The following is a 23,536-nucleotide window of genomic DNA, read 5'->3' on the forward strand; positions in this document are numbered from 1 at the left end:
CTCAGCTTTAAATTTGTTTTTAAATTAACAGGTTGAATAAAAAAAATTAAAACTAAACAAGATCAATAAAAATGAACTTAAATAAATATATTTTAATGTAGCACGGCCAATGTCATCCTGTTGTACTAGGGTGGCCAGCATCTTTTCCAACATACAGCTAATATTGCATATTGGCCAAATTGGCCAATGGTAGTTACTAAGAGTTGACGTAATTCACTCGTAATTCACAAGATTAGCATCAATTGTTTAGAAACTTCTGGCAGAAGTGGAGGCACCAGTTTTTAGAAAATGGCGTTAACCAGGCATGGTATGTTTTAATGCATTTAGTATTGACTGTTTTAAGCACAATCCAATTTCAATCCTTTGTTTTTCCCAATGTGTAACATTGCTTCTAAATATAAATAAAATACAGCCATTTTATATATAGGGTTAATGAAACATCAGATTATACTTTGATGAAAAAAGAAACGAATAACAGTATTAAAATACTGATATTTTTATTAAATTGAGACATCAAATTAGTAATGCTTATTAAATAAACTATTACATAACGTTTGTTTAAGTATGTTGTAGAGATTACAGTGTGATCAATGCTGTTGGAGAAATACTTTAGCCATCAAAAGACACTTCATGTGGCCACCAGCTACATTTTAGCCTCAGAAGAAAGCTCTTCTTAAATAGAGAAAGCACTCTTTCTCAGAAGAATGAACTCCCACTTTCCCCTGCTCTCAGAATGGCATGACTCAGTGGCCTGTGTGGGCCTTTCTAAAGAGCAGTGTTGTGTGTTTGTTTGTGTGTTTGAAAGACCCTCGCTGGCTCATTTCAATAGAATGGCTCTCTATCAAATAGCTGGGTGTCTATGAATTACTGCTCCCTCTCGCCCCTGCAGCCTGATTGGCACACTGTGCCACTGGCACTGCTGCTGGCATTAAGCGCAGTGGTGGGCCGGAGGAGCTTTTGGCGGGTGCCAGCTTTGTGTGCCCAGAATCGGCCCATTCACGGCACATCCAAAATGGCGGCTAGGCTTTTTGAAAGGACGCAGTTGCATTTAATGAGCCAATCATGCAGCTGGTTCTCTGTGAGCAGCTTCAGCCATGCACTGTTGATAAAATTGTTCCAGCCCTGGTAACCAGTTGCTTTATGCATGCTAGACCCATCCTGTATAAGGAGTGGACAGTGATCACAGCGGTTGGCTGTATTAGCCAGAGGTGGGTGTTGTAAATGAGCTATCAGGGCTAAGACATCCATTTCTTTCAAGTGGAATGGGAATCAAAATAATGGTTCCACTTGCTTTAGGCAGCTGGATTACTTAGACAAGGAGGCAAAATAAATTACTGAGGTGAGAGCATCTATATTCACCCAATGACACCTGGAGATATACTGATATATGTTGTAACAGGGCTAACCTGCTTAATATCAGTAACAATTTATTGTATCTTAGAAAAAGTAATTAACTAAGAAGTTTGCTTACTTTTTAGCCTGTGCTGTAGATGTTTACTCTGTGTGCTGAATACTAGACACAAATAATACAACTGTTTGTATTTTTAATTTAGGTGTTTAAATTGAGCTTGTTCATAACTGTGAGTTAGATCCTAAATTAGGTAACTTATGCTGAAATCCATTTAATTCTAAATAATTCACTTAGTTTTTCTGGTAGCTGTAACTAGGGTAGCCACATGAACACAGATTGAAAAGTATCTTATTCTGTGAGACAAAATAGGAACATGAAACTTTAATTTAAAGTTTAAGTGGTCTGCAAACGTATTTTGTTAATCTGTTCATTCCTTAGCTGTAGACTCCTACATGAATCTACTATTGTCTGACAAATAAAGAACAGTGGGTGTTATTTTGCCCTTTTCTGTTTCCTCTGTTTGAGATGGGTGGGTCTACATTAGAGGCTCATTACTCTACCACACATTTTTCTAAACATGGGCCCATTTTACTGGGAAATATGAATGTTATTTTTTATGTTTCTAACAGTGTGCAACATTGTAAGACATTGTAATTTTTTTTGAATGAACATTTCTGTCTGACAGATGACATTTTCACACTCAAACAGAGAAAACTAAAAAAAAAAAATTGAATAAATGTATACGTGTGCTGAAATACCTGGTTACTGAACTACTCTCTTATTGAATTTCTGAATTAGCTATACCTTATTCTAAACTAAGAAATGTGGAGTTTGCTATTGACATGACCACTTACATAATCAAAATAACTCCATAAAACAGTTTTAAATATATGTCAACACTCATTAAAAAAAAAAATCCTGCTATCCTCAGCAAAAAAAAAAAAATCCTGCTATTGTGACCAAATTGTTGGAGCAGCATAAAAAATTACATATGTTTTATTATGTGTTTTATTATGATCTCATAAACATGTAAAATACTGTCCTACCTTGGGTTGTTAAAATTAAAACAATCATATTACATTTACATTATTTTGACAATTGTTTCAGGTCTGTCAGTTTGTCATCTTTAATAAAGATCTGCCTCTTTAATGCCCTTAGCAGTGTGCAGGATATCACACCTAAGGCATATAAATAGGTGACAGATTGATCCAGTGTCTGGTAAATGAAGGTGTTTCCACCTGTGATACTTTGTGGCACATGTCCCGGTTGTAAATCCTGGTCCCAGCATTCACACTGACAAAGCTATCAAACTGTATGTGGAGAGGATTGTATGTCTATAGATTCTGGCGAGTCACAGTCAACCTAACACAGTAATGCTGAGATTGAGTGTTGACGTGTGTTGGCGTGTGATTTCTGCATGTGTTGGCTGGTAAAATTATTCCCAGGTACTGCTGCTGTCTTTAACCCTAGGGTTAACTAGGGTTTAGGTTAAAGCTGTTCTTTGCCTGGGGGACTTATGGGCTTTTTCCCAAGGCTGGGCTTCTATGAACAATGCTTTTCTTGGCTGTCAGGTATAATTCACCAAAGCGCATTCCACGGCTGAGCTGTGAGCTAAGGTTAGCTTTTAGCCTAGCACCCCCTAGCTTGTCTGACTTTAGCCTCCTCGTTTAATGACAACTAGCAGAACTGATCACAGACATTTTTATCAAAATGCTTTTAAAGGTATAGGCAACTGCACCTAAGGATACTTTTAAATTTCTTGTCATTTTTCAGATTAACTGATCTGCTTTTTTTTTTTCTTTGCTAGTTGAGTAGTTCTTGCCATAATATGGATTAGAACTCAAATCCACAACACTACTGACACTCTCAAACACATTAAGAGGAATAGATATTCAAGCAATTAACTCTTGACAAGCCACAGCAAGCATAATAATGCAATAATGCAATTGCTTTTATTTAAGCAGCAATGTCTCATAAATTCAACTGAGAAAATGCCAAGTAGTGCAAAGCTGTCATCTAAGCAATAGGTGTTACATTGATTAATATAAAATATAAAACATATTCTTGTTTGTTAATAATCATGCATTATCGTGCATACATTATTTGCTGATCTTTTTTTTTTTTTTTTTTTCAAAAAATGTTAGTACTGTGATCATCTTAACTGGAAGAAAGACTGTATAATGTGATTATCTCTCTACCATTTAACAATGATCTTTGTGCTTAGAAGCTTTTAGGAACCCTAGTTCTGAATGTCAGCAAAGACATATTTGCCCTAGGGTCCTAGGGTCCTGTGTGTTAATCCAGGCCTGCTAACAAACATGGCATCAGGCACAGTGAGCATGTGGTGTTACAGGACTAGATCAGAATTATTTGTGTCTCAATCAGTATCAGATTCAGCATTTCCTGCTGATATTTAGCTGATGCCTATAATGTTAAATCAATGGCACTTTATTTTATGCTAACAACTCTATAATACAGATATACAGAAAAAATAACTGTATAGCATACGGTTGGACACAATAATGATATTTATTGTTATTCTGATAAATTACATCAAAATGTTCTTTCCTGGGCACACTGATATAGTGTAAATTGGTCTGCAGTACAGTGTGTGATATATAAGGGCATTTTTATCACTCAGATGTGCCGAAACCCATTCTTGTTGTTAATTCTAGCTTATCACAGAAGAGCTAACACATTTTAGAGTTAATTCCCATTTGGAGACTTTTGTGGTTATCTCTTAAAACAAAGATCAAATAGGTGTTATTAAAAAATAACCCTGAGAGTTAAAAACTAAAATTAAATCAGTTGCAGACAGCAAAACAAATTAGTAGCCAAACCTGGAGGACCAATAAGAATCACAGAAGTGGATTTAAATAGAATACTTTCTATCATGAATAAAAATAGTTGAAACGAGCAAGAATACAGTCCAGGATACAGGCGTAAATGGGTCAAGGAAGAATAGGTCAAGGAATGCAGAGGAGGATAGCATACCACTAATGAGCCTGAAGAACAGAAAGCTAAAAATACATTAATAAATGTTTTTACAGTTAAGATGGACAGATAAGTGGATTTCTGGCATTGTTACGAGGTTTGAGGAGCCTCGTAGAACTTTGAACTTTAAACTAAAATAAACAATGTTTTATTTTTTTTTATTAGTTCTATTATTAGTATTTTCTGAAGTTATACTTGGGAGTCTAGTTTCTATGTAAGTTATAAATGTGTATATTGGCATTGTGTACATGTCTAATATTGGATATTGGTATCGGTCCAGCATTCCCACATCTTTGCATCCCAAGTGAACACTACAGGTTGCATAATGAATCTCTCTCTATGGCAACAGCTAATTTATACAGTACTGTGTAAATGTTTTGTTACCGTATTTGTCGCACTATAAGGTGCACTATCAATAAACGTCTATTTTCTAGTATTTATTTTTAATACATAAGGCGCACCAGATTATAAGGCGCATTTTAAGCGACACTTGTTAGGAACAAAGGTGTCGCCATGTTTTCCTTCTAATGCGGCAGGTCTGGATGCTGGGGGACGAGACCTGTAAAGCTAAGCTAAGTTAAGTAAACAAAACTGTAGTTCTTAAAAAAAAAATTCAAGTCAATACAGCACTGGATATTAATCTACACAGATTTTGTTCCTGAAAACTGTTTATTTTGGGTGAGTAAAGCATTTCTGTTTAGCTGCTAACAGCAAAACAGCTAGTGCGCTTAGCGGGCAATGCGAATGCTGCTGGAGAAACTTGACTGAATCTCCTGTATAACGCTTTACTGCTTCTTACAACCTGACTGGTAAAATTCATACATAAGGCGCACCAGATTATAAGGTGCACTGACGTTATTTTCTGAAAACGAAAGGATTTTAAGTGCGCCTTTTTTTAAATAGGTCAATGTATGTAGACAGACCTGATTGTACCCATTGTGTAATTTGTTTAGTGGACTGTGTGGCATTTGAGAAACATCTTTATTGGACATTGTCTTTAGGCAGAACTGTTCATTAGGGTTGTATTTCATGTACAGTGTGATCACCCATGTTGCAGCGTATCATTTATACAGCGTAAACACATAAATCACAGGCTTTGGATGGTTCAGACGTGTAATGTGTCACCACAGAGTAAGATCTCTACAATCATACAGTGTGTATCCAGCTTAGGTGACCAGGCATTTTATTATGTAGGAATTCAGTCAGACAGTTTGCATTAATAATAATGTAATGAGGCTGGAATATATAAGTACAATGTTACATACTACACTAGAGCAAAGAATTTAACAAGGCAAAAATCCAAAGAAGTTTTATTTTATTGAGAAGTAATAAAATTTATTTTTTGCAGTTGGAGGGCAGGGCCTGTTAAAGGTCTGGGTTCCTCAAACCTCAAGCCACTTTCAATCTAAAGTAAAAAAAGTGTTATCCAATTATTTACAAATGGAAAATATTATCACAGGTCAGTTGCCCATGGACACAAAGGAAAATAAAAATTTCCAAAAAGGAAAATAACATTTTTACATCGCTAATACATTAAAAATGTCCGAATAGATTTTTTGAGCACATTAATTTTACATTGATTCAACATTGATTTTATATATGCTTTGTATTAAACTTTACTTATGTTAAAAATAAATACTTTTGTAGTCTATTGTTATAGACTTTATTGTGTTCTTGCGTTGTAAAAAGGGACAATATATTATTATTTTTAATAATAATAATTAATAATATTATTATTTGTAGAAGGCAGCTTTCTCCTAAAAAGCATTGTGAGTGTAGAAGAGCTCAGAACAACCATTTAAAACCTTTAAATAAACGCTGATTCTATGTCAATATTTCAACATGAACCGAAGACTATTAGGCAATGTTAAATAAAGGCTGTTTTAAGGTTTGTGTGTGTGTGTGTGTGTGTGTGTGTTGCAGGTAAAGCTGTACTCTGCTCTTGCTCTCCTGTCAGATCGGCAGGGATAAGTGGGATTAAACGGATGGTCTAAGGCTCATTTTGCTAAGATGTCAGTTTTACATGAAAGTTTTTTAGTCCTACAAGATGTACTGCAGCCTCCTACAGCAGCTCGCTGATAGTGCTGATAGATAATAGTTCTCCTGACTCAGACTAGAAACATCTACAGTATCTAAACCAGCAGGATTGTCTTGTTTTCATTTGTTTACAACTGAAACAACAGAATACATTACTTTTTGATTAGTGAGATTAAATGTGAAAAATAACCAGTCTCTGTGCTGATGGCAACAAAATAAAAAAAGAGCTGAATCTTTCTAGAAACTTACTCTTAGAAAGTTATTAGATAAACTGGGTATAAATACACTTTTGTTTTGACATTATTTTATGGTATGAAAGTCAGTGCAGTGTGTACTTACAGAAACTGTACCATGTCCAAACAAGCATTACATCAAACACTGAGAAAACACATGTAGCCTCTGTGTTTTTTACATGGTAAATAAATTTTATTTGCTTTATTTTGGCCTTCAACAAAGCAACTCCTGGTTCCTTCACAACCACTCAGAGTACATTTCTCTAAAAGGAGACGTTTCACACTAAACCACTCTGAAAGACTGGGTTTATATTTTAGTGATTGTATTATGTGGCAGAAAAAACAGTGTAGTGTAATTAGGCTGGTTAGACCAGCTTATTAAGTTCTGTTATTTTACATACAACAACATTTTCACACAATGTGGATTTAAATGTTACAAATCTTTAAGTGCAAGATATTTTCAGATAAGTAAATATTCCAAGAAATCTGTGAGATGTATGTTTATATTCTTTCACTTATGTACAATATTTTTGGTCAAGTTGTTCACCTGATGTTTTTTTCACTAAAATGAGTTCATGATATACATGTCCTTCAGTTTAGTTTTTTTTCTACAAGTACTTTTCTCTTTCTGGACATATTTTATGATCTTTAACATTTCTGTTCTACAAATTACATGAAACATATGGAAGTGTATAAAATGTAATCTTTAAATATGAATTCCAAACATTGGGTAGAGATTACTGCAGGATAATATTTGGAGTTTTGTTGTATTTATCAGCTGCCGGATCCCTGAGAGAGCAGAATTGGCCCTGCTCTCTCTGGGTGGGTAGATGGCACTGGTGTGTGTGTGTGAGAGAGACACTGTGTTCTTTATGTGTATATAATCAGCAGTGGGAGCAGCTCCAGCATAATGAAGTTTCCCCACAGCTGAATAACTGCACTTATAAATTTCACAGGGTGCCATTCATTATTCACAAGCACATCTTCATTATTCATGACTGTGATTTGTGCTTGCTCAGCACAGAGCGAGCATACTCGTATGGTTTGTTTCTCAGTTGTCAGATACGTGTGAGCTGAAAGAAGCAGCACATTAGTGTTGTGTCTGCATGCTTGTGTCATGTCTGTTTCTGTGTTCTGAAATGTTGTAAAGGCTTTTAGCGGCTTTACTGAAACACAGAGAACAGACAGATCTGCTGTCAGTCACATTTAGTTCTTCAGACTGAGACAGAAAAAAGAGTTTCCAGCAAGCTCCCCTGCGTCCCTTGAAGTTAGATACAGCTTGTCTCTGGACATAGTCCAAACACTCTGTGATGGCCATCTGAGTGTGTTGGGGTTTGCGCGTGTGTGTGTGTGCGTGTGCGTGAAGTATCACGCCAATACTCCTGCCGAGCTCCATATTGAGCTGTGAAAATGGGCCTCAGTTAAAAACTGACAGAACGGAGGAAGAAGGAAAAGACATTGAACTGAGTGACCTGAGAAGAACTCTATTCACTAAGAAACTTCACGTAACCTTGACATGTAAAATCTTATCACATCACAAACACCTGTAACTTATCAAGACGTTACAATAATATGAATGCAGCTAAATCATTTTTTGCACTATAAGGCACACTCAAAATTCTTTTATTTTCCCCTTAAATCGCCAGTGCGCGTATTTAATCCGGTGCGCCTTATGTATGAATTTTATCAGTCAGGTTGTAGGGAGCAGTAAAGTCACTCCTCAGAGGTACAGTGTTACAGGAGTTTTAGTTTCTCTAGCATTGAGACTGAAGCAATATTAGCATTAGCCACTAACCATGCTAAGCGCTAGCTCATTCGCTGTTCAGAGGAGAGTATATCAGACTGTAGCCTGCGTGTTTACCATGTTAAAACAAGCGGGATGTGGGATGAATCGCTAGCTAATATCGCCCTGGCTTACCAGAACACCTAGAGTTCCTCAGTGTAGCACTGTCACTAGCGGTTAGCCACTAATGCTGCTGCACCCAGCCTTAGTGGAAATCTGTAAATGTAAGCTTACTGTAACTAAACCGAAACGCTTTACGCATCCAAATAAAATGTTTTCAGGAAGGAAATCTGTGTAATTTAACATCCAATGCTTGTTTGACTTCAATGTATATATATTTTCTAAATTCATTTTCTAAAATGTTTACTCAGCTTACTGCTAAATTAGAAGGAAAATATGGGGACAAATACATGTAATGTAACAAAAAACTACCACAATACTAAATTGCAGAATATTTACAGCATGAATATAAGTGCAAACATTAACAATTATACAAAATACTGTTCAAGGTTCACAGTAAACAGCTAAATAAATAAATAAAAGTACTGCTATTATCATAGCGTTTTCGTTTAGCATTTATAAATAATACCAATATTATTTGTATGTGGCACACTTTGAGCAGTCACATGCCTGTTCTTCTTGCTTGGTAACCTCTGAAAGGGTGGTCCAGCACTGAAGACACAAGCCAGGAAATGCCATTTTAGTTTAATCTTAGCATGATCATTTCTTCTCTACCAGCTTAAATAAATAAAACACAAATGGACTGCATATATAGTACTGGATTATGAAGTGTGTGTGATTTTATCTTCCCTTTTGAGACAATATAGCACACTATCATAGTCTATAATAATGTAATTGTCAGGCATTTTTGTATGTATTGTTTGTAGTTACTGAATTAAGTGGCTTGCAGATTGTTAACTTAGCAATTTGTGCCTGTGGTGACAGCGCCGATGTGCATGCCATCTTTATAACTAATGCTTCTGAATGTTAGCTAATTTGATTTATCCAACTTATTGGGTCTTTTAAAAGATAAGCGACACTGTATATCCAAATGTTTGTGGACACCCTTCTAATAAATACATTTGGCTACTTTGACCCGTTCCTGACACACAAGGTGCACACACAAAGCTGCCAATTGAAAAGAAATCTCTGGAGCAGATTAACATGAATTTATGGGGAACATACCAATTGCAGGCACAGGCTAGAGAGGCATTCCAGTGGTGTCACCACATGTTCTCACCAGGTATCACCACATGTAAATAGGAATCTGAAGTCAGGCACATTGAAACAATTGTGTTAGTTCTAATATTAACATATTTGTTTCCAACCAACATACTTATATCATATTTAGCATAAAAACAAATATCACAAAATAAATGTAATTATTTTACGCAAAAAAAACACACAAGAATACAAACAATTTGGATGAACAATTTTAACCTACTGCCTGACCGGTACTTGAAAGCACAGGTATTTTCCCAACATTCACTGTGGAACACTGGAACTGTGTTCTTTGGAATGATGGAGCTCCATCTAGTACTTTTGGGATGAGTTGCTTTATTACGCTCTTGTCTTTTAATGCAATTAAATGCTGCAAAATTTAGTAAAGAGCCTTCATTAAACAGAAGAAACTGTAAGTCAGACAAAAATATAAATCATTCAAATTCCTTGTGCTGTTAAAATAAGCAAACTGGTATTTTATTAAAATGACAAGTCCCCTCTGGCAGGGCAACTGAAACAAGCTTGCACATTTCTAGTAAAACTATGCTGTGGCATTGTGTCTGTAGTTTATCCTCACAGTGAAGTGTTTACTGTACCCTCACTATTATACTTTATGATTTGATCAATTCCAATTTCCAGTTGTCGAGTGATTCCTGAAGGGAGCTTCCAGGGATATTCTGTGAGTTCTGAGCACAAGGGGGGGGGGGTGGCACTGGCAGTGACAGGACTCGTTGTGCAGCACTGGGAGGAACAGTAGAATACTGATTATGAAAAGAGGAGAGTGCAGTTTTCAGTAGCAAAGCAGTGAAAATGCTTGGTTTTAAATGACACTAGAGGAGCTGGTTTAAGCGATGCTGGAGTTAACAGTGTGAGTGTATCTAATACGTGCTTTACAGAAGCATGATGATATAGGAGTTATATCAGTATCGGCCGATTATCTTTTTATCATCAGCATTGGCTGATATGGCCGGGTGCCTAGTCTCTCTGTAGGTTCTAAATATGTATATTGGCATGGGCGTCGGCATCAGCAGATATGCACATGTGCAATATTAGATATTGGCATCAGCCCAGAATTCACACATTGCTGGATCCCATGTATCAGTATCCCATCAATTTTGATCTGGATTTTTTTTTTTGTGTTTTTGTGTTCTGGGTTTTCACAAGTCATGTGTGCTGGCTAGAGAGAAGCAGGATGATCATTTTGATTAATTTGCTGCAATCTAAAGACTGTCTGTCAGCTAGCCACTGTCACCAGGTTCAGTGTGGAATCCAGCAACAGTCAGGTTTGAGTATGAAGGTCTCATGATGAGAGCTTCAATCCTGCCTTTATTGTGAAGTGGCACACTTGCCCAACTGCTTGTGTTATGATCTGTGGAGCAAATGCACACGACAATCGTTCACACCTAGTAGTGTTACAAGGGACCCTAACAGCTCAGTGATATGTGCAGGACAACCTGCGGCTGTGGGCTCTCATGGCGGAGCCTCTAACTGCCATTCTTTCAGCAAGATAATGCAAACCCACACACAGCACCATGGATGTTTCTGCCTGATTGCAATGGTTGCTTGGCCTGTTCGATCTACAGATTTATTACCAATCAGGGATTTACAGGACCAGCTGGGACTCCAGCTTCGGCAAAATGGCGACCTTATTGTGGAGAAATGTGCCGCAGGTCCCGCCCATCTCATTTTGTATTCAGGCTAGAGATGCCCAACAGGGCAGAAGAGACTTCTTTTATTTGAACAGTTTTCTCTGGTAAACTTCTCCTTTCACTTTATCATAGTAGTTACTTATACACAGTGGTGTAAAAAAGTGTTTGCTCCTTTATGATTTTTTTTGCATGTTTGTCACTCTTAAGTGTTTCAGATTATCAAAAAAATGAAATAATAGTCAAAAACAACACAAGTAAACACAAATGCAGTTTTTAAATAAAGGTTTTTATATTAAGGGAAAATAAAAATCCAAACCTTCATGACCCTGTGTAAAAAGTGTTTTGCCCCCAGTTAAAACATAACTGTGGTTTATCACACCTGAGTTTAATTTCTCTAGCCACACCCAGGGCTGATTACTGCCACACCTGTTCTCAATCAAGACACCTCTTAAATAGAACCTGCATGATAAAGAAAAGATTCTCAAAAGCTAGAAATCATGCCAATGTCCAACTAAATTCTAAAAGAAAGGGACTTCAGTGAACCACAGTGGGAGCCATTATCCAAAAACCTTTACACAACTTTTAAAAACATGTAATAATAAAAAAAATACTTAAAAACTGCATTTTGTGTTAAATGTGTTGTTTTTGAATATTGTTTCAATTAGTTTGATGATCTGAAATAGAAGTGACAAACATACAAAAAAGAAATTATGACCGTGCCAAACACTTTTTCACACCACTGTATATCATCATTACTTTAGTATTAGTAAGTATTAAAAGTATTAATAATAATCGTGGTGAAGGTGATGGTACTGAAGTCATTGACTAATGCTTCTAGAAGCATCAGCAGATTGTCTTACAGAGGCAAGTAAATCTGCTGATGCTCCTCTGACCATATTACTTTCTCTCTCGACCAGTGCCTGTGGTTTTACCCTACTGTACTCTCAAACATGCATTCATCTTTGTAATGAGGGGTTTATGCAGTCCTTCTATAACATCCCTCTCTGTGCCGTTGTGGACAAACTGTTTTGCTGACAGTCTGATTACGTACTGCACTGACATTCTCAGTCACAAGAGAAACAGTTCAGAAACTGAGGAGCTGTTCTTTTATACATTTTACACTAATGTAAATACACTTTTCAACAACAGTTTTACTGATGCTGTTCTAATCTAAGACCTTAATGCAATAATAATTGTATCCATGGTTCCTATTTCAACACTATTCAGTTGAGTTGGTTTGATAGCAATAGGTACTGATGTTGATACCAGAAAATGAACCGTCCTGATCCAAAATCAAGGTCAGCTGGTCCTGCTTACCTCATTTAGGTTAGGTAAGATGATAAAAATACTTGATTGTGTTGTGCACTATATCTGACTGAAAGCATCTGATTCTCGATTCTTTATTACTTCATTCTAGGGCTGTGACGATAATTTTATTACCGCAATACCGCGGTTATGGGACGTCACCGCGGTGATGAGCTCATTACCGTCATTACCGCATTTTTTTATGGCTGTCAAATCTGATTGACTGCGTTTTGAGCCGTAGTAAAATGCTCCATATAAGCACAACTGTGGTGAATTCAGTATTAATATGTCAAGTGTAAGTCCTACACTATAGAGCTGTGCAATATATCAAATATATTTTGATCGCGATAGATATTGGTGTCAAACGATCTCAAAATTCATAATATCGAATATAAATTTTTTTGTCATTTATCTGTGCTGCCGCTGCACTGGCGCGGCAGCGAATGGGTTAAGCAAAACGCGGTGCGTGGTACTCATTGAGGTCAGAACAGCTCTGGAGTCTCCTGCTCACTTCGTCTCCATTGAGGCTGCTGAAGAGAGTGAAGATTAGCAGCACTAATATTGGCTCGGAAATGGAAGCTACAGGGCAGGCTCAGTAAGTTGAGAAAAAAGGAAGAAAAAGACTCAGAAGAGAATCATCTGCAAGATTTGCCGGAAAGTGGTGTCTGCACCTCTCGCCAACACATCAAACTAATTCACCCACCTCAAGGTAAACCATAGAGCCATGTAAGGTGTTCCGTGGTCACATTTTGAGAAAGTAAAATATATTAATTCATTGTCTGGCTGCTGGCTGTTCTGCGTGAGCTCCGCGGAGAACGCGCGGCATTGCGCCTTACGGTGAATTTACACTGCTCCGACGCGACAACGCACAGCGACGGATCCCATTCATTTTCAATGGGAAGCGCCGCCTCCGTCAGACGCAGTCGCGCGGTGCATCATGGGTCCGACGCGTCGAGAGCGGGGGATGCGATGCGATGAAAAGTTGAGCCGAGCTGAACTTTATGCAAATGAGTCCGTCCAACGCAATGCGTCTATCCAATCAGAGAGCAGGTGTTGGCCTGTAACGCGTCCTCAGCGCAGCGCATGAAAACATTTTAGTTCCGCTTTCAAGCGTCCAGAGAAGCCTGGAAGAGAAGTTTCAGGCTTCCCTGTTCTTTATAAAATCCCTGCTGATTCACAGGGACTCTGTCAGCGAGGAGAAAGGCTGCTGTGATTGTTGGAGTCTCTGGTGGGTTTTTAAAATATTAATATGTAATTTAATTGGAAAAGTTTGCTTTTTTCAGCTTATATACTGCTCACTAGACAGTGTAATGAAGCTCATTCAAACATTTATATCTATAAAGACACATTTATATTTATTAAGTATTGGAAATAATAATATCTTATATAAAATGCATTTCCCATTTATTAAAACGATTTAATTGGACGACGCAGGGAAAGCCTTTGTCACGCCCACATGCGACCGGTTGGAGGGGGGTAGTGCGACCATGTGCGTTTTCGCGTCGGAGCAGTGTAAATTCACCGTTACCCTGCGTTCACACTGGAAAGCGACAAAGCGACAGGCGACCATTCATTTCCTATGGCAGGGCGCGATTTGTCGCCGCGACACGCGAGAGGCGACAAGCGACAAAGCGACAGAGCGACAAGCGACACGGAGATGAATTTTTCTCAACTTTATGCAAATGAGTTATGACGCGGTGAAGCGACATTCTAACCCGATTGGCTCCTAGCTTTTCTTTGGACCAATCACAAACAAGGCGGTTCGACGTCCTCAAGCTCCTGCTCTCTGAATTTCTAGTTTCTTTCCCGGTTCTTTCTGTTGAACGGGGTGGACCCACATCAGTCTGTGGGAACGGCTGCGTTTCCAGCGCAGTTAAATCACAGAAACGCACAAGAGTCCAGCAAGTTTGGGAGTTATAGCTGGAGAATAAAGTGGCCAAGTGATTCCTTTTTTGTGCCTTTTTTCTTGTCGGAGGCTGGACCATGATAAACGCGGGCGTTGAGCTTGACACGCCCACAAGCGACAAACGCTGGGCGACACAAGCGACTCGTCGCGTTCCAGTGTGAACGCAGGGTCAGTCTTGGTAAAAATAGTAAGGTTGGTTGAAGTGTAGTTCAAACAGCAAAGCAATGATATAAAACTATAACCACCATCTTTACTGAAATGTTGTTATCTGACCAAGTCTGAGGTAAAATGCGCTGCGCCTTGTCTCTTTCACAGCACGCGGAACTGAGTTCAGAACCGCTACAAATATAACCATATGAAACTCAGTTCAGATAAATAAACTTCAGATGAGTAAGGACACGTAAAGTGAAACAAAAATTGTCAAACATAAAGGACAGGTTTCTATTATTTTAAAATGGAACTAATGTCTTTTTTTTGGTCGGTTGTCTCTTGCGAGCCGATTTCTTAACGTCACGACATTTTAATCAACATATTATATGACGCGGGTCCCGTCAGGATATCTTGCGGAACAGACAGAACTGAATTGTTATTGGCGGGAACAGGAGTTTAATCAATCCAGATGATGTGGGAGCACATTAATAAATAGTTAAGAAAATTGTAATAATCACGCAGTGATTCTCATGCACGCAACAAAAAAACCCTAAGCACAAAAAAGGAGCGGAGAATGGACCGACACGCGCACACACACACACCGATTTTTTTTGTAATGTGGTAAGAAACGTGACCGCACTATTCAGCGCGGTTTTAATAAATATTTTTTTTTAATTTTAAGCACTAAATGTAATTTAGGACCGCGGGGCAGGTGCGGCAAAACTGTGTATGTGGCGGGCTGATGCGGGATTAAAAGAAGGATTTTTTTTGCGGAACGGTAACGGGACCAAAAAGAAATGATGTCTGAATTAATTTCCTCCAATCGAATATAATTTAACATGGTTTAAGAATATAAAATAATTTATAAACAAACGAAATATTTAATATTGAGCTAATAGCCCAAGTGCAAAAATACAAAATCTGTAATACTCTGCACTGCACAATTCAAACGAAATAGCCGTAACGCAGCTGCGCTCCTGCCCTGCGATGCAGCCGAAGCCTGGTGTGAGGCAGCAGAAATTCTGGGGTGAAAACTACATAACTACACAACATAAGGAGACATAATGCACTCCAAATATTCAGGAGGGAAGTGAAATAAATGATACTGTACAGATATAATCTGTATCTAGTAGATATTTAATGAGAAATAAGAAGAGTGTGAATAAAAAAAAAAAACAGACGCCTATCACAGACTTCTTGAGCCTTGAGCCCGAACGGCCCGAGGAAAGGGGTGAGAAATATATTTTTTTCGGGGCCGGGGGTCAGTGGAAAATTTTGCTGTGGATTAATTCGTCTTTTTTTTTTAAACGAATATTAGAATATTCGCTACCAATTACTGCCGAATATCCTGAGCTCAAAACCGCTATTCGGGCCAGCCCTAAAATAGATCTATGGATGGAGAAGGGGGAGGCGGACAAGCTCCTCCTTCAAAAAGTCTGCTCGGAAAAAGACAGGTTAGCTGTACAATGACGAATTATACAGGCAGCATATGTTCACTTGTTATGCTGTATTTATGGTTTATGTAGAGGTTGTATGTAGGCTGTATGGTTTGAAGAATAAAGATTTGTTACCAATAAATTTGTGGTGTTTTTTTTTTTTGGGGGGGGGGGGGTGGTTTGGGGTCTCGCGGTTAACCGCAATATCGCGGTGATGCGTTAGTTTTTTACCGCGGTTATAAAAAATCAATACCGCCCCAGCCCTACTTCATTCAGGTTCATCCTTTAAATTATCATCTGTTTATCTATATGATGAATAAAACTGGTACATTTTTATTTGTTTTGCTATGTACTTAAAATGTTTTTGTATAATTGCTGTTTAAATGCCCACACAATATTCTACACTTTATTATTATAGTAGTAGATATAGTAGATAGTAGTATAAACAGTGCTATATACTACAGTAGTAATGTACAGTAGTATTTTTTTAAACAAATGAAGAATTTTTTTTGTTGTATCATAAGGTTATTGCAAAAATACCCTGAAATATTGTGATATTATTTTAGCAACATATCACCCACCCTTTATGTATTTGTTATAATATTACAAAATTCTTCAAATAGCACTAGTATCAAATTCGGTACTTTATAATGTGCAATCTTGGTTGACTGTGTGTGTGTGTGTGTGTGTGTGCCTGCCAGTAGTGTGTCAGGTGTCCAGTCAGACTGCCATCCCTATTATGGCTTTTAGCAGAGCCTCATGGGCCACGGGGCTGCTGTGGCACATGGGGGTTGGGTTGATGTGTGTCAGGTGTGCTAAGAGATAAGGAAACATCTCCTCCAGGAGCAAAGCAGCCTGGGATATCAGAGGTTCTCCTAGTTACTTATTCATTCAGTGTAGACCCGTCACTGCATCTCCAGACCAAGGTCGAACAAGACTAAAAAAAGAGAGGAATAACAGGGCAAATCAGCTTGTTATGCATGCAGAGTATGAGTTCAGGAACTGTCCTCACCCTTAAAGTTTCAACTGATAAAACTCTCTGCTTGGAAGTAACTAAGCCGTTGTAACTAAGGTGTCAGGATCTAAAGCACCCTGTTTTTAATCAATATAGAAGTAGAAATTAGTGTGTGGAACCTTTTAAAGCTCGATGCAATCTTTCCTTAATTCTTCAAACTAACACTTTCTTAACATCTTCTACAAATATGGTTGTTCAGGGAATAATAGGGTTACTGAAAAATATTTAAAGGACCTATATTTGTATAAAAGAGTACATCTCTAAAAATATTTTGGCACTTCACACATTTAAATGAGAGCCAGTATCATTGAACAACATTGATTGTAGGGGCACCTGACAAGGAATAAGATATGCAGATGTGAATGCAGATGCAGCAAGTGAAGGGTCTGTTCTTAAATGTGATGAAAGAAGGAAAAGTAGTCAAGCATGATAATCTGAGCCAGTTGGACGAGGGCCAAATTGTTGTGGCTAGACGACTGGGTCATGTTAAGGACAATGGGTGAACTGGTGACAGAGTCATGGGTCCAAAGACTTTTTTGTGAAATCCATAGAGGTCCCACCTCTCAGCTTATAGGACTTGCTGCAAAGATTTACACAGTATTAAACAGGTGGTATTAATGTTATGGCTAATCAGTGTTGGTAGTGTGGAGATGTTTCTCTTTCCTTTGTACTTTATTGTCATTATTATTGTTTTTTTTTATTTAGACAAAGATCACCCCTAATTATATCCTCTACAAACAGAACATAAAGCTAATTATCTACATTAATACTGGCTTTGAACATCTTTTAGGATTATTATAATTGTGTAGATTATCTGTCTGGTAAAGAACGCTGGGCTTCATGCAGATAAAACAGAAGTCACATTTTTGGTGTTTGCCAGTTTGTTGAGACCCAGTTTATTTAAACTGGCTGGTATATCTAGTGATACAGTTTGCTAGCAAATTGGTAGCATTACCAGTCATCTGTTTCCTGCACAGACAGCACCCACTGTATACATCACTGTAAACATCCAGTGGGACTCTGTGTTTATTTATTGCAGGCCAAAATACTGCCAAACAAATATGCCAATAATTAAGTAATATTGCCATATAGTCTACGTAACTACATGATAATCTGTACTATCGTTAGGGAAAATGCAAGCTACAGGATAAGGCTCTGTGTAACAATGTACTATGTAACAATACAATACCAGTACTAATTAATAACGAGTAATATTTTATAGAAATTTAAATAAAAAGAGCAAAATTATTCCAATAATAGTAGTAATATATATTATAATAAACAGTATGTAGCAGAAGTATAATAGATATATAGATTTATCTCTACAGGAATTCAGTATTAAGACAAAAATAAATAATAATACAAAAAAACTAAAAAGGATTTCACCAACTGCCTTGTTGCAGTGGTGTCACCCTTTTACAGTACCACACTGGAATTCATTGTGCTCTTTATAATCATCCATTCTGTTAGTACAGGCAGACTGAATGACTAGGAGCTAGCAGCTACAGTATTATTTACACTGCTTTCCATCTTTCTGATTAGATTTATGATTGAACTGCTTTCTGCTTCCACTGTCTAGGAATGCTGACATGCTCAGGATGGAAAATATGGGCTGGATTGCTGTGTAAAGCGCAGTGTGGGTGTGTTGTAGGGTCTCGTGCTGCATGTCAGCTCTTGGAGTAAATGGAGCCATAGCTATTCTGGGCTGACCAATGTTCTGTTCTCTGCTCTCCCTGTTGTTTTGACCGGTGAGAGACCTCAGGAGACCCTTGGTGGCTAATTGAAACCAGCTGTAGGCTGTAGGCCCACTTCACACCTCCTGTGTCTCAGCTCTGCTGTGTTGCTGGATGGGAAGATCGCTTCGGATTTCTGCACCGCCTGTTAGAACAATGTAAATAGAACAGCTCACAATAGCCTTTGAGTCAAGTAGAAATAACCTGCTACTGTATATAGTGCACTTCAAACTGCTGTGAGATTTGTACAGCTCACATCTCATGGTTCAGGATGCAGATGAATGCAAAGGCCAGTTTTCTTTTAAATTATTATTTTTATTTGTATTAAATATTTAAAAAAAAGTTAAATATTAAATATGTTAAATATTAAATACATGGTTCTAGACTAATTTTTTGCACTGGTTGTGCAGGAGACTTTTATTTCGACACATAGCGTAGTGGATTAGCTTACCAAGCTTACCACGGCTTACCAGCGATGCTAACTACATTTCCAAGTTGAATTAATCACTGTGTTTTAATAACAGATTGATTTCTTAATGCTGGTTAGAGATTTGGTTGATATTTTATGTGGATTATGGCTGTAGTTCACTATAGATCAGGGGTGTCCAAACTTTGGCCCTTTTTTCTGCGCTAGAAATGTGCACTCTCTCCGCTTTTAGACTCTTTGGCCCTTTTTTCTGCGCTAGAAATGCGCACCCTCTCCGCTTTTAGACTCTTTGGCCCTTTTTTCTGCGCTAGAAATGCGCACTCTCTCCGCTTTTAGACTCTTTGGCCTGTTTTTCTGCGCTAGAAATGCGCGCACTCTCCGCTTTTAGACTCTTTGGCCTGTTTTTCTGCGCTAGAAATGCGCACCCTCTCCGCTTTTAGACTCTTTGGCCCTTTTTTCTGCACTAGAAATGCGCACCCTCTCCGCTTTTAGACTCTTTGGCCCTTTTTTCTGCGCTAGAAATGCGCACACTCTCCGCTTTTAGACTCTTTGGCCTGTTTTTCTGCGCTAGAAATGCGCACTCTCTCTGCGTTAGAAATGCTCCCTCTCTCTGCTTTTAGACTCTTTGGCTTGTTTTTCTGCGCTAGAAATGCGCACCCTCTCTGCTTTTAGACTCTTTGGCCTGTTTTTCTGCGCTAGAAATGCGCACACTCTCCGCTTTTAGACTCTTTGGCCGTTTTTCTGCGCTAGAAATGCGCACACTCTCCACTTTTAGACTCTTTGGCCCGATTCTGACACCTAGCGTTCAAACTTTGAATCCCACATTATAAAAACCTGCTTAACAGCGGGCCAACTTTCATTCTGTTTCTAAAATACCTCGTCGTTTGGACACCCCTGCTATAGATAGTTACTTATTACATTTATAACACTGGATTACAGCTGTCGACTCAATGCTAGCTAGGCTAACAGACCGCAGATGTTAATGGAAATGGCTAGCGGCTAACTGGCGATGCTAACTGTATTTCCAAACTAACTTAATCACTTTTTTTAACAACAGATGGGTGTGTTTGAGCTGGTTAGTGTTTGTGGTTTTATAGGATATGTGAATTATGACTATAGCTTACTCCACTATGTAGCTAAATGCAGCTGTTGTTTCAGTGATAGTTAGGCTAACAGACTGCTGGTGTTAATCTGTTAACCCCTTGGTTGCTGACTTTACAAATATTACGTGTAGCCTTTCTGCTGTTTTGTATTTCCAAAGTTAAAACTCTCCAGATAATCGACATTTTTTTGTAGACAAAAAGTTTACCCTGTCAGCTGCAGACAAAAGCTGCTGGGGGTTCAGGGTAAACTGTGGAACTGGAATCCGGCTCAGGGATGCGTTTCGTGTTTATTTTACACTGGTTTATTGTCCAGCTTAAGCTGCGGACTGGAATATGGATCGGTAAGTGGATCGGCCGCACTCAGCCGATATCCGATACGTTAAATAACATCAATATCAATATTGTATGAGATCGGTCCCATCTCTACTCATTTGCCTTATTGTTATATTAATGCAATAGATACAACATCATTTACAGAATAAAAATATCAAATCTACAGTGTGTCTATTCACAACTAATTATTACACTGACAACAGTTAATAAGGTCATAAAAAACTGACTTGTGTAAAATGTCACATTATGAACATACTAAGTAACTTCTAGCTCATCTTTTCTTGCGTTGGTCTGTTATGAATAAAGTTTAAAGTACTGGATCTCTTCTTTTCTTTCTCTGTTTCTCTACTTCTTTACCACCATATGGACACATTTCAAAGTGCTCTCCTCACTCTTTTGCGTGTAGGAGCTGTCTCACGAAAAGACAAATCACTGGCACATCATCCTTATTTTCTTTTCTATAAAACAGCAAACCACAAATTCCGCTATCCCTGGCTCTCTCACAGGCTTTGTCCTAGTCTATAGTCTTTCATTTGATTTCATTTGTATTCCTGTCTGCGAATGAAGTTTTCCGACTGAGCTTTAGCCACCATTTTCTCTGCGCTTCCTTTAATGATGGGCAGCAGAGACACAAAGTATTGGCAGTACTATCAGCCTCTGCCTCTGACAGCGTTTTGGAATCACTGTCAGACCATGATTACAGTTAAGGGGATTTACTCAGCACACTTCCAGGCTTTTACTGAGACCTGACAGGCCATGTTCTGTAAGTGCAGATTGGTTATGCAGATTTGACATTGTGTATAACTCATTACTTCATGCATATCAAAGTTCGTTTTCTCATTTCAACTGTGACAAGCATTTGTCTCAGATTGCAATAGCGGTACATGGTTGTTTAAAAATAAAGTAAAAAAATAAGCTTTCATAAAACTTTTTTATAAATTAATGTGCATGTGAGCAGAGTGACACTGTAATAGATGTAATTCTACAGTGCAGTGAGAAACTGTTGGACTTTTCTTGAATGCTTATTTGTTATATTTAAATAATGTGAACTGAAAAAGAGATGGGACAGAAAGTTAACATATCAGTCTGGAATGCAAACCATTTCTAAGGCTTAGGAATCTAAGGATTCCTAAGCCAAATTAAACACAGTTATAAGTTATATCCAAATGAAAAAAAAAAAAAAAACGTGGAACAGTGCTAAATCATCATCACCTATACAAAATTCCTTAAAAAACAAAGCAGGAAAAAGTAAGAAACAAAAAAAATGCTCTGGTCCGAATCAGTTAAACAGTTTATAAACTTCAAGTGTTTTTCTCTTGGTCTGATTTCTTTTTTCCAATCAAACCATGTGACATTGTTACATCTGCTTATTGGTCAGACATGGCTGGTAAATACAGGAAGAAGGTCCTTTGTTCTGGACTAGTGCATATTTCTGTACAATACTGTAATGAGCAGAGATGTTATTTCTTTATAGGACTCCAAAATTCCAACATCCGAGTTCAAATGAAACAGAGTATAAACTACACTTAGCGTGAACAGGATTTGGATAGCATTGCTATAGATATTGATAGCATACATTGTGTACTGTGTAGTGTTTTCATGTGTGTGTGTGTATTTAAATGAGTGGTGGGCACGCCCACACTAACGCGTGCTGCGCTAGTTACCTAATGAAGGCAGGGTCAAGAGTGTGTTCAGGCTGAATGGAGTCGTGTTGGCGTGTGTAAAGGACTGCTCTCCCCTCAGTAACCCTCTTTCAGCTCTCATTATGTCTCCTGCATGAGGAATAAACGCACCATTAGCGTAGCATTAGCGTAGCCATCGCCATATTGTCCTCAGCACGCTGAGCTGTGACTGGGAGCGTGCAGCGGCGCACGCCTGTTTTATTGTGCTCAGCAATAAATCACACCTCCTCCATCTCTCACTCCTCTTATTTAACCCCCTCCTGCCTGCCACCCCCACTGCTCCCGAGGCCAGGGAGTGGTCTTCTGAAACACAGTGGGTCCAGATATCCACTGCCCCTCTTACAGCTCTCATCTGCAGTCCTTAAATGCTGTTTTTTTCTTTTACTACAATCCCTCCATCTATTTCTCTCTCTTTTCTTATTCCATACTGTTTTTTTCTCTTTTTCTCCCCCTCACTCCTCTTTCTCCCCTCTCCTCTTGTTGGTTCAGAAAGACAGAGAGTGACACAAGAGCGAGGGTTGTCAACCTTGTGTGTGTGTGTGTGTGGTTGTGGTGGGGGAGGGTCAGTGACCAGCATTGGGCCTTGGGTTGCCGTGGAGATAGTGGAATATGAATTAGAGCCTGTGAGATCAAACACATGAAGATTTTTTTCTGTTTTTTTTTTTTTTTGCTTCATCTCTCTCTCTCTGTCTCTGTCTCTGTCTCTCTGCTGTCAGCTCAATCCACCCCTGTCTTGATTCATAAAGGAATCTAATCAAGAAAAGCGAGAATGAGGCAGACTGCCCAGTGGAGCATCCTTCTCTTCAACAATGGAACAATGGAACCAGCATAAAAGGAATAATATCAAAAGTGGATGATATGTGCTGTTCATTTAGGCCTACCGCACACACAGCATGATAAATCATATTTTTATTGTTATCACAATAAACACTTTAAAAGAGCAGCAGTAACATTGCAAATAACAGCGAACTGCATTACTCATGTGCAGCCACAGAGGAGCTCTTCACGCTGCAGATTGTGCTTACATGACATAAAAAGACTGGAGGCAGAGCCAGGAAAAGTGTGATAGAGGAAGCAAGAGGGAGGTAGAGAGATGTAGAAAGAGGTAAAGTGAGGTAGAGGTTCACAGTGAACACACATAGACACACCAAACTACTTTTTACCCTAAGAAAAATGAG

At 38.4% G+C, this 23,536-nt stretch overlaps 1 protein-coding gene and 1 long non-coding RNA gene across 4 annotated transcripts in view; one reads left to right on the forward strand and one right to left on the reverse strand.

Moving 5' to 3' along the window:
• wasf1 (WASP family member 1) overlaps positions 1-23,536 on the forward strand; it is a 107,102-nt gene that overhangs the window by 20,372 nt on the left and 63,194 nt on the right. The window lies entirely within an intron of this gene.
• LOC111191251 (uncharacterized) lies at positions 18,379-22,903 on the reverse strand. The gene is made up of 2 exons (XR_002649406.2): positions 22,341-22,903; positions 18,379-18,958 (listed from the first exon to the last, which is right to left on the reverse strand). It is a non-coding gene; the product is annotated as an uncharacterized LOC111191251 (long non-coding RNA).

This window comes from Astyanax mexicanus, chromosome 1, assembly GCF_023375975.1.
Source record: "Astyanax mexicanus isolate ESR-SI-001 chromosome 1, AstMex3_surface, whole genome shotgun sequence".
Classification (NCBI taxonomy): Eukaryota; Metazoa; Chordata; class Actinopteri; order Characiformes; family Acestrorhamphidae; genus Astyanax; species Astyanax mexicanus.